This window comes from Pteropus vampyrus, unplaced genomic scaffold (genome assembly GCF_000151845.1).
Source record: "Pteropus vampyrus isolate Shadow unplaced genomic scaffold, Pvam_2.0 Scaffold207, whole genome shotgun sequence".
Lineage (NCBI taxonomy): Eukaryota > Metazoa > Chordata > Mammalia > Chiroptera > Pteropodidae > Pteropus > Pteropus vampyrus.
This window is the reverse complement of record NW_011888988.1, coordinates 2,561,207-2,571,348: the sequence shown is the minus strand read 5'-3', so window position 1 is coordinate 2,571,348 and position 10,142 is coordinate 2,561,207. Positions and strand designations below refer to the sequence as shown.

The following is a 10,142-nucleotide window of genomic DNA, read 5'->3' as shown; positions in this document are numbered from 1 at the left end:
GCTCTGCTTGTTTAAGTACTTTGGTCAAACATCTTTACTGATGCACTTCCCCCTTACAGCTGTGTGTGCCTTTCAGAAGTCTGTTTACATTTCCATAAATTGCTGTTGACTTTATCAGGTTAAGTTATCTTCTCTGAGTCCCATCAGAAACAGGAAGCACATTAACCCCAGCAAGGCAAGTGTGGAATTTTTCCAGGAAGGCCTCGATTCCCTTACACAAATGGGATGAAAACAAACAGTGAAATTTCCAGGAGATTGTCCTCTGCTCATTATGTAAATTGAATTCTTCTTCTTCCATCCCTTAAGCTTTCAATTGTACTTTAGATGTTTGATGTACTGGACCCAATTCGGGGGTATCTCAGAAGGGCAGTCAATCATTCCATCGACTTCTATTGAGTCCATATACTGTGCCAAGCCAAGGGATGGAAGATGAATCAGACCCCGGGGAGCTCAGGTGGCTAAGAGAGGAGACAGACACGTAAATTATCCAGTTCTGAGAGATAAGGCACGTAGAGGCAGGGCAGAGGAGGGCAGAGGAGGGCAGAATCCACCTGTGCCATCAATGCCACCAGGCACAGGAGAACTCCTGACCCTTGTCAAGGAGCTCTGGATTTCCTTCACTCCCTGGCTATTCAGTGGGCTCTTGCTATGTGCCAGGCAGCGTTCTCCACATTTAGGATATAGCAGTTAACAAGACAGTCATAGTCAGTGATAAGACGGGGACTACTTGTGTTCTAAGTGCAATCTCTTGGCCTTAAAGCAGACTTCCTTTGTATGACCTTGAAGTTCATGGTCTCCAGCTCAAGGCCTTGGCCTCCTTGCAGAGTTTGGGGCTGGAAGCCACTGGAAATTGCTCAGTGCTTGGCGATGGGTTGATGGACACAGAGGGAAGTGTGAGGGTATATGGGGGAGAGGGGCGTCTTCATCAGGCCCTAAGTCAGTTTAGAAACACAAGGACAAAAAGTTGTGCCAGATCTGTGGTCCCTCCTTGGAGCCACAGGGATAAGGACAGCTCAGACATAGTAATTGGCTTCTGACAGCTTCTTTCTGCAGCTTCTGACATGTTTCAAAAAAGCAGTGAGCAACTGAGACAGAATCTACTCTGTACCTTGTTGCCCGGGAGCAATTATGTCCCTCTGTGGAGAGTGAGTCTAAATTTTATCCCATCCATCCACTTCTACGCAGTCTTTGGCTAAATCTCAGAGTCATAACAGGGATCTCATTATTCTAAAAACAACACAAAAATACCTCAAGAGAAAATGCATTTTATAAGATCTAAAAATTTTATTAACTCAAACCACCAAGTGCTTATGCAGCTGGTGGCAGCCTTTGTGAGCCAACGCTCCTGCATTCAAGAATTTTCATTAGGATTAAAAAACATTCTGATTATCCGGCTGGGAGTGGCTAAGAGCCAGGGCTGCAGGGCCTGAGTTGTGCAGGTTAAATTTAGCAGCTTGTAGTCACCAGAGAGCATCAAGTACCTACTGTGTGTGCAAATCCAGCACCAGGTGGAAAGGCCACAGGATACAGTGGTGAGAGCTCTGAACTGAAACAGGAGGCCTGCCCCGGGCTCCCCACCTTGGCTCCCAGTAGCTCAGGGCTCCTCGTGTGGCACTTTCTCCTGTTCTCTGGGTCACCGAGTCCTAGCCATAAAATGGGGAAGTTGAACTTGGGTGTCTCAGGTTCCTCCTCGCTCCAAAGCTCCAGGAGAAGTGGTATGGGTTGCGAAAATTATAAAGGAAGGAGATGCAGAAGGGCGAGGTGACTTCGGTGTCAGAGCTGGTGCTCATATCGTGACAGCAGTTTTTGTTGACTGTGTTCTCCCACTGCCCCCCGAGGAGGCCCACCTTTCTTGGACAGCAGCAACGAGTCGGGAGGACACACTAAGCTTCTGAGAGATCTGCCACCTTTTCCTGGGTCGGGGCCCCTCCAAGCAGGGATTCAGCCAAGGAGAACAGGTGACAATGTGGAGATGCCACTCTATGATTTATTATACACACTATCCTTGTCAGAGTTTGTGAAGAAAAAAGTAGGTTTTTATTGTTTCCAGTTCTTTTTAGCAAGCGGTTCAAATTAACCCATTTAGATATAATGAAAATTCTATCCCTGATGACTTTATGCTTTGTCTTTGGCACAGAGTGTTCCACATTCTCCTCCAGACCGTCTCCAAGCTCACCTGATCTCGAGTGACTCCGCCTTACTTACCGTTTACTTAAATTGCATGTAGTTATTCTTACTTCGATGGAGTCTTATTGCCATGCGATGGAGTTTCCGTGGCTTGGAAAAGCCAGCGCAGTATCAGCCCTCGTGAAATTCTATTCGGTTAACCCTCCTTCTTAGTTAAGGAGGGTTAAACCCTGGTTAAAGCTTCTTAGCTCCCCTCATGTTTTGATCCGAAGAATGCAAAGAATTCCCCGATTCTCTCCCCTCAGCACCCCTTATTCCTTACACAACTTTGTTTTCTTTTTCTCTCTCCCGAGGTTCTGGCTGACCACACTAATCTTATTACTTTTACCAATCCTGATGCTCTTTCTACGTCCTGTAAAGGGGGCTTCTCCTAGTAATTATGCCCACTCGGCAGTTTGCCGCTTGCCTTCTCACACGTCCTGTTTGGCCACAGCATGTCCTTCCTGCTGTGGACGGTTTCCAGCGTTCTGAGATGATGTGGAGAGGTGAAAATCGGCCTGCTCTTGCATTCAAGAGGAATGGAGGAAAGAGGGGAGGGACACGCGCGTGCACACGCGCGCACACGTAGAAGAGGGGGGAAAGGGAGCCCAGTGTGCCAGGGGTTGGGTTAGGCATTTGATCGTCTGTCTCATTTGATCTTCGTGGCATCTTGTGAGGTGATATATAGATTGCTTTCCAAATTTACAAATGCAGCAACAAGCTTCAAGAGTTAAAAAGAATGTCTAGTAAAATTGAAAAGAATCTCATTTGTACAAAATCTCATTGCACAAATTCAGCTCTGCAAGAAAAATGACTGTAATTTTCTATAAATCAATCTAGGTTCCATTACCACCCCCCACGCCTACAAGAGGCAGAACCTTCATCTCAGGGATTTGGGGGCTACTCTCTACATTTTTAAGGTGTCGATCCAAGTTCTGGCCAGCTCTGTCCAATAGAACTTTCTGTGATGATAGAAATATATTTGCACTGCTCCTAGGCATGTGTGACTACTGAGCATTTGAAATGTGGCTAATGCGACTGAACTAACGATTTTTAAACTTTATTTAGTTTAAATTAATTTAAATTTAAAGAGCCAGTAGTGTTGCTGTTGGCTATCATATCGGACAGTGCTGCTGTGAGCAAAATTACTTGGTGCAGCGGCATTGGTGGGTCTTGGTTGGGGCTCGTCTTGGGAACCATCATTAGTGATGCATTTTTGTGTCACACACTTCCTTAAAGCAAGACCCACCTGAGTGATGCTAATGGAATATCTTTGAGCAGGGATGGGGGTCTGTGCTTGGAAAATGGAATGGCAGGAAATTGACACATAAACGTGATGGTTGCCTTCTCTGAGGGCGTTGTCTCAGCATCTGCTTCCCTTTAGAGCCCTAAGGCCAGGGCAGCAGGGCCCCTGGAGCTGCTCTTGAAGTTTCCGTTCTTCTGTCTGAAGAATTACCCTGCTGCCCATGCTGGAGCCAGAAAGATTCCACCAGGGACTCCTCTCATCTATCCCCACCCCACCCCCCAACCCCCACCAGCAAAGGCCGTGTTGGCTCAGCTACATCCTCAGGGAGCCTTCCCCCATCATGCCCTACACAAGGGCTCGTTTTTATGATTACTACTGCTGATGTTGAGTTAGAACCCCAAGCCCCACTTTCTCAGCCTTGAAAAATCACAGCAACTCATGACCGTCTATAAGAATTAGCTCTTGATAGGAAAGATATGCCCTAGCGACAGTGGTGCAGAATCTTAGGGAGCATTGAACCAGGCCAAACTAATCCCATTACGATTTCTGTTGCATGTTATAAAAGTCTGACTGTTGATAGCTGAGGCTCAGTACGAGAGAATTGGGCTCCTTGTCCCTGCCTGTCCTCATCCTGGTCCTCAGGGCAGGGAATGGCCAGAGGCATACTCAGTGCCTGGGCGTGAGCCATCTGGTGCAAGCAATGCATTGCTTTTTCCAGAAATGGTCCCGAGGCCTGTCACAGTGGGTGGAGGCCCGTGCTTGCCCCTAATGGAGGAAAGCCGGGGATTTCTATTCCCAGAACCTTCGCTGAGTCATCACCAGTCTTTGCTGCATCGGGCCTCCTCATGAAGACTGATTCTTCTCGTAGACTTGACCTGAAGCCTTCTCTGAGGTCTGGCTGCCCTATGCCCTTCCTCTAGGACCAACACAGGCTGCTGGCAGAGAATCTGTGCTGGTCAGACATTGCCATGGATCGCCACTTTGGAAACCAGCGCTCTATCTGAGGGGGCAGTCTGTCCTCCAGAACATTCCAAGGGGCTCCCCTCAGAGCAACAGGCCACGGGCAAGTGGGGTTGCATATCGGCCTCACACAGGCACCATGTAAGTAAGTCAAGTACTCAAACTTGGCGCTCATCTTCCGGTTCTTCACTCTGGCGGAGACAGCCCCTAGAGAGACAGAGGGCGTACAGAAGAGCATGGAATCCGCAAAGACAAAGACAGAAAGGACATAGACCATACCGCCCTTGAGGGCAGGGTGGGTCATGGTCCTCTGTGTCTCTAGCACATAGCACAATGCCTAGCGCACAGGAGCCGCGGGCTACGTGTTTGAGTGAACAAATGAATGCAGACCATAATTCCTGAATTATGCTGCACATGCATATTGATCCTCTGTGATAAACATGTAAGTCCCGGCCTTTTGTGTGGATGCAGCAAGCTCGTTAAATGTGTTATTGCATTTAGTCCTCAACGACCCATTTCACTGAGGAGGACACTGACTTTGGGTTGATGGGTTGAGTAATTTGCCTACGCTTGGTGACTAAGCAGCTGAGGCTCCCAAGGCGAGATAAAGGCAAAAGCAAAACATACAAACAAACAAGGAAGAAAAAAATATTTAACAAGCACAATTTCAAACCAGATTTCCTTATAAACCCTTTCATCTGCCTTGTAACATTTACGTGTTATAAAATTCTGTGAAGTAGCTTTTACTCTCCTGTTACTGAGGTTCAGAGAGGTGAAGTGATGTGCCTTAGGCACACACACAGCCATTAGCCATCACACAGAGGTGTCGCGCTGCAGTCCTCATGCAGACCCACAGCCCAAAGCACTTCTGCGACCTCCACACCTCCCTTTCGCACTCCAGACAAGACGAGGCCGCTCTCACTTGCTTCTCACAGTGGGAGCAGTGCAGGCAGCACATCGGTCTATAGGTCGGAGAAAATATCAGTATTCGCACCCTTTTGATTAGGACAATCAAATAAGACGCCACTGCCCCCCTGCGTGGCAGGAGACCACATGAGCTCTTCTCCCAGGACACGGGTCTGATTTGTCAGTGCTGAATTCCTGTTGGCTCCACTCAGAGCCACCTTGGTCCTGAATCAAATGAACTTCTGTGTATTTGACCTCTGAATTTTCCACTTCGTGAAAATCTCTAATACAACACAAGCAGATGCATATTGATTGCTGTTTATGTGCCTGGCCCTGTGCTGTGCCCTGAAAATGAATAAGGCAGGCCACAGGGAAAGGCAGAGAGTCTGTGCCAAAAAGAATGAAATAAATGCTAATTTGAGGCACTTGTCATGTGCTGTGGGAACAGTTAATTCAGCCTGGAAATATGTAGGAAGGCTTCCTGGAGGAGGTGACATTTGAGTTAGCCCGTGAAGGACAATGGCTTCTCTGCACAGAGAATGAAGGGTCAGGCATTGCAGGCTAAGAAAAGAGAAAAGCTAAGTCAGAAGGTCTGTTCTTCCTGACAACCATGTCCTTAACCCCCTACAACTCTGGGCAAAAACTTACCACCCAAAGTCAAACACAATTAGAGAAGCAAATCTATTTCTTTCTGGTAAGCAGAGGAAGGGATCACATTTTTATATGTATTTCACCCTCAGAGCCTACAGGCCTGGCAATTAGAAAATGCTCATTTAACATTTATGGAAGGAAGGAGAGAACAGATCACACTCCCCAAAGCTGGAGTAGAACCGTGTCTCCAGTGCTGAAAGCACGGTGCGGCACCAGACGATCTCTTTGTGAGTTAAGGGCTGGGCACTCCCAGTGTGTGGGCCACATCACCATCTTTACTTGGGCCTCTAAGAGACTCAGAGCTAGATCGGTAGCATCTGGTAGAACCTCGTGTTCAGCTTCTGGCTGTATCTCATTTATCGTCTTTCTTTTCCCTCTATCCTCATATTTACTGCTAATGTTATCATTTTTCTTGTTGTGCCTTATGCATCTAAATAAGTAGCTTTGAATTTGTTGAATGTTTGGTTTTTGAACCAAAGTGGAGAAAAAAATTTAGAGGTGAATAAAATGCATTGGCAAATACAGGAGCAAACCCAAGTTAAAGCAATATTGCCTGCATAGGAGCACTCATGATGGAGAAGGTCAGGGGAAGATGCACAAGAGGCCTGAACAAGGGCCAGGGGAGCCGGGCAGAGGGATGGCTGCCCGCTCTGCTGCAGGGGCGTGGGGGGCGGGGGAGGAGATGACTGCTCACAGCCTCTTCAAGGCCTTGGTGTTGATCCTGGGGCTCATAGGCTCTAATTCCAGGATTCACAGGCCAGCCCGGATTCCTGTCAATGTGGATATGCAGCTCTCAGATTCCTCTGATGAACTTAAAACAGGAATAGGAGGGCCACAGGCATCAGGAGCAAACGCTTCAGGAAAGCAAAGATGAATCTCCTGACAAGATATGAGCCAGACTGTCTGTGAGAGCAGCAGCTGGTTTGGCCATCACCTCCTGCTTCCTTAAGCATTGTTTTTGGTAGAATGGACAGCCAAGCTGGCCAAGGAAAAAATCAAAACAAAGTAGGTCTAGCATCAGAAGCTTTGCTCACTGTACCACAGAGGACAGACTCGGCCAAACAGATCTGGAAGCAGCGGGAAGACATAATCACTTCTCACTCATGTTTGTTCGTTTCTCTCTCTCTCTCTCTCTCTCTCTTTCTTTCTTTCTCTCTCTCAATCTCTCAATCCCTCCTTCCCTCCTCCCCTCCCTCCTTTCCTCGAAAGAACGGCCTGTAAGATATCCTGGAGGCTGCAGAGAGTCTAGTGTGTTTGGGGGTCTCTAGGAAGAGAGGCACAGAAAGGTCCAGATGAATTATGAGTCACGTTCCACACGCCCAAGGCTACAGCTAATGTGCCCCTGACAAGCCAAGACCTGAGAAAGAGAATGCGCTTTGGAGACATAAAGGGGAACCAAGCCAGGGCCCTGAAGAGGGTACCTGCCAGCCCCCCTAGGCTCCCTGAGGCGTTAAGACATGCTCACACTTTAGCAGGGGCCCAGATGGCACCCTGGTATGACCACCCAGCAGGATTTCTGACATGTGAGTATGATGGTGTATGTGTCAACCCTAGTGTCTGGCCGTTGCTCCCTCCCCCGTGGAGAGAGTGGAGCTGGGCAGAGAAAGGTGGCTTGTCTAGGAGTGGACCAGGGTGAGTGCCATGGGCCAGGAACTGAGCAGCCAAAATAAAGGGAGACTCTAGGGCCAAAGAGGCAGGCTGAGCCAGAAACTGTGGGAGAGCAGAGGCCAGAACAGCAAGAGGCCAGTGTTTAGAGATAGCACTTTGAAGGGAAGAAGTCTGGAATCGTGGAGCAGAGAGCAGGGCCTCATGGTGACCCCCAATAGCCCTCTGGCCTTTGCCGAAGTGTGGGTGGGCTGGTCTGGATTATAGGGAGTGGAGATGCAGCACTTCCCCTTCTGAGTTGATCTGGATCATTGTTTGGGTTTGTTGAGCGCTTTATTTGACTATGGGATCCATGAAGGCGGAATTGGGCAAAGCAGCAAGTATGACAAAAGGAGCCTGTGTTTGAGGCCAGCAGACTATGAATCCCAGTTCTGCCACTTATGACTGCAAATGACTTAGCCTCTCTTAGGTTCAGCTTCCTATTCTGTAAAATGAGGTTAAGAATATACGAAAGGGTGTTCCAGAAGACTAATTGACATCGTGATTGTGTATATAAATCCCATTGTCTCCTTGACTAAGGCTTCCTCAAAGCTCAGCCACCCAGACAGGTAGTCTCTTCAGCCTTGTGTAGAGGGCTGCTGGGCTTGGGGGGAGGGCTCAGTCACAATGTCTGTACAGCAGCTGGATTTATCCATCCGTCCATCCATCCATCCACCACTAGCTTTCTGCATATTTGTTTTTTAAACTAGTAGGATTATGGTTCTGACCCTTTGTTAACTTAGCTTCATGATGTCACCATCAGACCATCGAGTGACCTGTCTTAAATATCTGCATTAATTTGCTAAGGCTGCCATAAAAAAGTACCACAGACAGAGTTGCTTGAATAATAGAAATTATTGTCTCACCGTCCCAGAGGCTAGAAGTCCGAGATTAAGGTGTCAGGGTTGGCTCCTTCTGAGGGCTGTGAGGAAGAAGCTGGTCCAGGCCTCTCCCTTAGCTTCTGGGGGTTTGTGGAATTCTTTAGTGTCCCTTGGCTTCTGCTGCATCACCCTGATCTCTGTCTTCATCTTCACATAGCATTATTCCTGTGTGCATATCTGTGTCTGTGTCCAAATGTCCCCTTTTCATAAGGGCACCCACCATATTGGATTAGGGTCCCATTCTACTCCAGTATAACCTCATCTTAACCAATATATCTACAACTGCTCTATTTTCAAATAAGACCACAGTCTGTGGTGCTAAAGTTAGGACTTCGACAGATGAATTTTTGAGGACACAATTCAACCCATAATAGTCTCCCACTCTCTTTTCCAGTTGCCTATGCATTTCTATGCATTTCTGAGATGGCTCTGTAGGGTCATGCCCACAGGGTAAGGAGGACTTTATGAGATATGAGTTAAATGAGCAGCTAGAACTTGAACCCATAGCCTTGACTTGCTAGGGCTTAACATTATCTACTGAATCTTTTTTTTTTTTAGGCGAGGCAACCCTTGGTTGACCTCACAGATTGCAAGGACCTTGTCAGTTTACAATCCCTTATTTTTTATTGTTTACACCTACGGCACTTGGTCTTCCTAGGTGGTCTCCCATCCAAGTACTAACCAGGCCCGATCCTGCTTAGCTTCCGAGAGTAGACGGGATCAGGCTTGTTCAGGGTGGCATGGCCATAGACTATCTACTGGATCTTATCATCTTGAGTTATTTAGGCCTTTCTCTCCCATGCGTAAAGGAAGAGGAGCACGGGGTCTCCTTGCTGAGCACTACCTCTGCCCTTGGTTGCGGGGCTCCAACACAAACACCCCCTCCACCATCGTCCCTGTCCCAGGGAAATCAGAATTGTTCTGATGGGAGGAGTTTGGAGACTGTTTACGTAACAGACAGAGACTTTTCTCTTTGGAATTGGGAATCTGAATGTTGCAATAAGACCAAATGTTCTAGTCTTGCAGGAAACCTTCCCAGAAACTAACCTGACCCCGTCCAGATCACTCCGTCCAGGTCACTCCTTATTTTGGCGGGCAGTGTTCTCAGTCCTTGTGCCTGCACGGGTGAGTGCACGTGAGAATGAGTGAGGCAGTCCTTGCCCTTTCGTGGTTCGGTCTAGTAATCCCACAAAAGGAAAGGTGCTGACTATACTTCGAGAGTGGTCAGCAAGTCATGGAGACTGTAACTGTGAAAGCTGGGTATGAACTGTAACAATGGAATGAGGATCTGGTGACGTTTACCGTTTCATCAAGCATCCAGCCACTTTAGAGGCTCAAGATTCCTAGACAGTGACAGTTGTCGTGAGCTGAGGAAACCTCTCAGGTCCTCACGTGTGATGCGTGCTCCGGGCGCTGCTGGGTGCAGAGCCGTCTGTGCTGAGCCTCACTGCAGGCGCACAGCTCTGCTCCTGTCTGCTCCAGGGTAAGTGCGGTCCTAGTGTCAGACTCCTAGGAGCACCCAGGAGTCGAACCCCTTACCTCCTGGTAGCTGGGCATACAGAGCCGACCTGGAGGGGTAGCTGTGCATACAGAGCCCTCCTGTCTCCAGGCGAGCTCCGTGGGCTGGGGTGTCCAGTACCTTGGAAGCACACCCCCCACCGCCCCCCGCCTGTTCCCAGCCTTTCCCA

General features: G+C 48.3%; 1 protein-coding gene and 1 pseudogene across 1 annotated transcript in view; one reads left to right on the top strand and one right to left on the bottom strand.

Moving 5' to 3' along the window:
- The window catches only part of KCNH1 (potassium voltage-gated channel subfamily H member 1), a 109,933-nt gene that overhangs the window by 61,662 nt on the left and 38,129 nt on the right, over positions 1–10,142 (top strand). The window lies entirely within an intron of this gene.
- Positions 9,088–9,206, bottom strand: LOC111746989 (annotated as a pseudogene).